This window comes from Saccostrea cucullata, unplaced genomic scaffold (assembly GCF_032062105.1).
Source record: "Saccostrea cucullata isolate Sc308-1 unplaced genomic scaffold, CSIRO_AGI_Scuc_v1 ctg8770, whole genome shotgun sequence".
NCBI classification, from domain to species: domain Eukaryota; kingdom Metazoa; phylum Mollusca; class Bivalvia; order Ostreida; family Ostreidae; genus Saccostrea; species Saccostrea cuccullata.
Genome location: NW_026925561.1, coordinates 17,673 through 23,147, shown reverse-complemented (window position 1 = coordinate 23,147; position 5,475 = coordinate 17,673). Strand labels below are relative to the sequence as shown.

Sequence of the window (5,475 nt, the reverse complement as noted above, 5' to 3'; positions counted from 1 at the left end):
ATAAAACCAACTGTACATTCTTGAATTTAAAGTTGTGAATCAACATAAAACTACTATGTTCCTCTTTCTTGTGGATATTGGTTTCAGTGGAAATCAATAACTGTCAAAATGTATTTGTCACATCTCCATTTTCAGAGTCCAAAACTTTTCTTCCCATGCAGGCATTCTTCTAATGCTTTTCCTAAATGAAAAAAAATCTATAAGTATATTTTCAGTGCTATGCATAAGTATGAATATTTTCAAAGGCATCTGTTATCAGAATTCACAATACCATGATTAATAAAACTAAAAACAATGCACAACCTAATTAATAAATAAAAAGTTCATACATGACCTTTAACCTTAAAAATAAAAATTGTATTAATTTAATAAGATGACTGGACCTCTTATTATTGACATATTATATGAAGAATCAATGGGTTAGGACATGTATCCCTTATCACAAAAAGCCTAATGCCTGAAATTACAATTTGAGAATTATGTACTTTTTAAGGGTACTTATCACAATCAAAGAACAAATCCCTAAACATAAAGAAATGATAGGTTTTCCTGACTACTCAGTAGTCAGTTTACAAAGAGAACATAATAGTGCTACATATTTAGCTTAGCTGTACATGTGTACTGAATCATACTCAAGTTATGGTTTAGGATATATGTACCTTTTTCCCAAATAGCATGTTTCTGCTCATGAACTTTTTCCTGATATGGAACAGTAAAAGGACTTTAGGTGAGATTCCCTCAAATTGAAGATGACAATCATGCTGAAATAGAATTCATACAGTGATTAACATTTCATACACCTGGACAAATATATAGTCACCAAAGAATGAATTGATTTTGAAAATTCATACACAATGCAATCACAGTTAATAGCTATGAACTGCCAAACCCTTTTTTTATCAAGACTACTTTAAAATTAAATCTAAACAATACTTGCCATCTATAATATGAAACTTGAGAACCCGCCTCTTCTTCATGGCAGATCTTTTAATTTTCTCATGGTAGGCTGAGTAGCTTGAGCCTATACAAAAGAAATTGAACATTTTATACAAATACATTTGACAATAATGACTCCCGAGCAAGTCAAGCACTAAATAATGTAAATGTTTGTTCAAGTAGCATTTCATGATACTTATTATTTGATTTTTTAAAAATGTGCTTGTACCAAAGAACTTTGGGATCCTCAATCATGTTTTGTCGTCTTCCTCGCCCCGTCTTGATGTTTTCCCTTCAACAATCTGCATACTGATCTCACTCAACCTGTATTTTAACAAAATGGACACAATTAAATTACAAAATGTTTTAAATAAAATAAACTTATTTGTCAATTTCGGAGTTGAAACTCTCAGCCTAGGCATAAATACAACTGTAACTAAGTTTTATGACAACTGATTGTGTATATTCTCAGTAATTAGCAAAAACCCGGTTTCAGTTTCAAATTCCCGGCCCGGCTCGGTTTTAACTACTCATTTTAGTCCCACTCCAGAATTGTTTTTCTTTGTCTTGTTTAATATTCCAGAGACATACACCTTTACAGAATAAACTGAAACCCATAAACATTTAATCCCCAAATTATCAAAATACTAATCTAACATTCTGGCAGTAAATAACATATACAGCGAAGATTTGCCTGACTTTCATTGTTTCACTACATGTATGCACAATGTACTGATCTATGCTGAAAGTGAAAACCATGGGCGCTTGGGTCAAGGATACTGTATTTTTTCTATATAGTGTATTGTCGAGGAAATTCGAACTATACTCGTAACAATTTTTTTCAGTGTGCAGGGTTAATTTTTAGTTTTTTGTAAACCTTTCTGCTTCATATACACTAGAATGTCACGGAAATTCGATTTTATGTACGCATTAAAAATGACTTATCCCACTGTATACTAAAAAGAAACGTTTCTTTTTAGTATACAGTGGGATGTGTCAATTTTAAAGCGTGCATAAAATCGAATTTCCTGACATTCTAGTGTATATGAAGCAGAAAGGTATACAAAAAACTAAAAATTAACCCTGCACATTGAAAAAAATTGTTACGAGTATAGTTCGAATTTCCTCGACAATACACTATATAGAAAAAATACAGTATCCTTGACCCAAGCGCCTATGGTGAAAACAGCTGGAAATCGTAAACAAACCTGCAGTGCATGCCAATCCGGGAGTTCGAGCAGTTGTCAGGACAAGAATCTCCTTAAATCTAGATGAGGTTTCAAAAAATTACCACAGGTTGCAAACTTCGTGAAAATAGCGATGCAGACCCGCTCCACTTGATTTGAAATGATTGGCTATTCACCGAATACACAGTGCCATATTTGGGTTACTTATCAGAGTAGATCGTTCGTTTTACATTCGAGAAGAGTTTACATATTACTTGAATGAAGAGGATAACATAATACTGAGCTGAAAATTGTGTGTAAAGTATGTTTTAGCAGTTTACAATACAGACTGTAAATGTGCGGGAGATTTTATTGATATTGAAGCTTGTAAACAAAACCAATACACGTAGGACTTATTCACGGCAATGTATGGGAACCAGTCTAAAAGGCAAAGAAAATTCCGCCAAGTAAACAACAAAGAAAGGGATTTGGGATGTTGTCAGTTGTATGTTTACATAATGTGCGATGGTGACTGCAAGGTAATACATGTGTCTTATTTGTTACGAATAATTCGTTTCATTTTATTATGGAAATTTATCCGTCCCAACACTGGCAGAAATATAATTAATCTGACTTCAATTCCTTCCTCTGTTCCCCCAAGTACATGTAACACTCTTCGCTCTCATTTTTTTTTTTATAATTTTCATTGTATATATTTTGTAGAATAAAGGAATGTGGAGCTAATGCATGCTGCTAAGGATGGAAAGGTCTTGTGTTTATTGGTTGTGCCTGAGTCACCAGTCACAGGTGTACCTTATTTCCATTTTAGGTAATGTCTTTTGAGTTTTTTTTTAAGTAGAGGGAACAATGTAAATATATGTAAATATAAATGTAAAATTATATATTTTGTAGAATAAAGGAATGTGGAGCTAATGCATGCTGCTAAGGATGAAAAGGTCTTGTGTTTATTGGTTGTGCCTGAGACACTAGTCACAGTTGTACCTCATTTCCATTTTAGGTAATGTCTTTTGAGTTTTTTTAAGTAGAGGAAACACTGCATTTTTCATTCAATATAAACGTAAAATTCTAGAGATAACTTTTTTTCACCATTGCTGGATACTCACTACATGATTTTATCTAAAGAAAAGTATTTAAATTATTTTCTCACATTTTTTAAAGAGGCCGGGTATGGTGAAGAGGTAATTCATTTTTTATTCAAAAATTTTATTTTCCATGCATTTGTACAGGGAGTCTATATACATTTGAGGTGAGCGGCAGATTTAATTTTGAAGATGGGTGACTTTCAGATGTTGTGATGAAGATTGCTGAAAGGAATTATCAGCATAGAACCAATCCATATAAATGTGCAAGTCAGGTGAGGATTGGGCCTAAAAAAATTATGTTTGTTTCCTGTAACCCAACCGACCCATTCAAATTATCCCTGGATGGATTTTTTATCTCTGACAAATGGCAAAACTTTGTTTGATCAATCAGCTGATTCCATTTATTAAATGAAAACAATAGCTTGTAGCTTTATTTGAGACATAAAATATGTCAACCTAGTTTACATTTACCTTAAATATAAAGAGTAATCATTATTGTAACAACAGTTTCCCCCTACAACTTTCTGAAGTTTGTTTTCTGCCGCTAGGCAGCCATTTTGGATGCCATGTTGGGTGTCCACTGTAAATATAACACCTGGTATTTTCAGTCTGGGGATGTTTCACCATTCATAAGCAAAAAAAAAAAAATTTCGACCTACCGACCCTTGATTTTTTGGGAATGTTACAGGAAACAAACTTTTTTTTTTTTTAAGCCTTGGACTTCAGCGTGTAATCAAGAAATGTTTATATATTGCTTAGCTTAGTGAAAGCACGCCACAAACATTTTAAGTATTTCAGTAAGTTTCATGGATATTACAGATGTATCACTATCATATGTTTGACATTGAGTCGCATTGTCTAAATTTCCATTATGTTTAGTTATACGTGTTTTAAGTTACTTAAGTATGTCTTCAAAAGCTTGTGCTTTAATTTCAATAGAAGTAATGAAAACCTCTTTAAAATTTGTATTGTTTTTCTTTATAATTTTGAAAATGATTATTATTAGGACTTGTACAACACCTGAGTACCTAGATGATTGTTGAACTAATTGGTGAACAAGAAAAGATGTCAGAGAGGGGAATCCAATACAGATGTCATGATCAAGAATATATACTCTTATCAATGATATGATCAAGAATATGTAAACTTGTAACGATTTAAAATATGTTATCTGTAAATCACTCTTCATTACTTAATTGTTCACACATTATCATCTACACTAATGCTATAAATCTTATCTGTATATTAATCGCCCCCTCTTATCTAACCCCCTGCTGATCGTAATGACCTGTGTATTGACTCCTGATCTTAAGGATCTTGTAATGTGCTCCTGATCCTCAGGAACGGATTTTGAGTATATATATAGTGCGACAGAATATTAGAATAAGATAGGAAGATGGAAATATAGAAGACTTAGTAGATAGAACTGTTAGAGATAGATAAAGTTACTCACTTACTTGGACTATTACCTAATATTTCTTGGACTTATATGTACATGTGATTGTTTTACTTGGATTTTATTTTTTGTGAATTATTTTTCCTGAATGTTTCTATTTGTGATGTGCTGTGTAAGTAAACTGTAGACTAGAATTTCGGCATCTATTTTCAAGATATGAAAAACAAGGATAAATTAATTTATTCATGCAAACTGACATTATGAAATGTGTTGTAAGACTGCTCGGTGCGGCGCTACAAACTAACTAGGAAATATCTTGGAGATTTATAGATGAACATGCAAGCATTCATGATTTTGAATGTTATTCAGCCAGAGAGTTTTTGCACAAATTTAATTTTCAGTACAGTAATTTAAACTGGATGTTTAATTTTTCAGTAAAATGAATATGTTACTTATTATGATTGTCAATTTCTCAACAGGACATAATTGTAATTTATTTATACGATCACTCTTGCAGAACAAAACACACAGAACTTTTTTTTCTCTGTGTGCATCATACACTTGTAAACGTTTTACACCACCATGTTTACATATTTTACATTGATGACATGTAAATCGAGCACACACATGAAAATGCGTATATCTGGATACATGCAAACATGCATCTACCATAACCTATTACATATTTTCCAAGGTGTGTGAAGTCGAGCACATGCATGAAAATGTGTGAAGCTGGACACATACACAAATACACATGCATCTGCCACAACCTATTACATATTTTCCTAGGTGTGTGAAGTCGAGCACATACATGAAAATGTGTGAAGCTGGACACATACACAAATACACATGCATCTGCCACAACCTATTACAT

General features: G+C 32.7%; 2 long non-coding RNA genes across 2 annotated transcripts; one reads left to right on the top strand and one right to left on the bottom strand.

Moving 5' to 3' along the window:
* Positions 1–933: 933 nt before the first annotated feature.
* LOC134269226 (uncharacterized) lies at positions 934–2,252 on the bottom strand. Its single transcript, XR_009992534.1, has 3 exons — positions 2,145–2,252; positions 1,166–1,260; positions 934–1,021 (listed from the first exon to the last, which is right to left on the bottom strand). It is a non-coding gene; the product is annotated as an uncharacterized LOC134269226 (long non-coding RNA).
* A 100-nt stretch (positions 2,253–2,352) lies between these two features.
* On the top strand, positions 2,353–5,030 carry LOC134269228 (uncharacterized). The gene is made up of 4 exons (XR_009992535.1): positions 2,353–2,641; positions 2,826–2,931; positions 3,350–3,477; positions 4,212–5,030. It is a non-coding gene; the product is annotated as an uncharacterized LOC134269228 (long non-coding RNA).
* Positions 5,031–5,475: the final 445 nt, after the last annotated feature.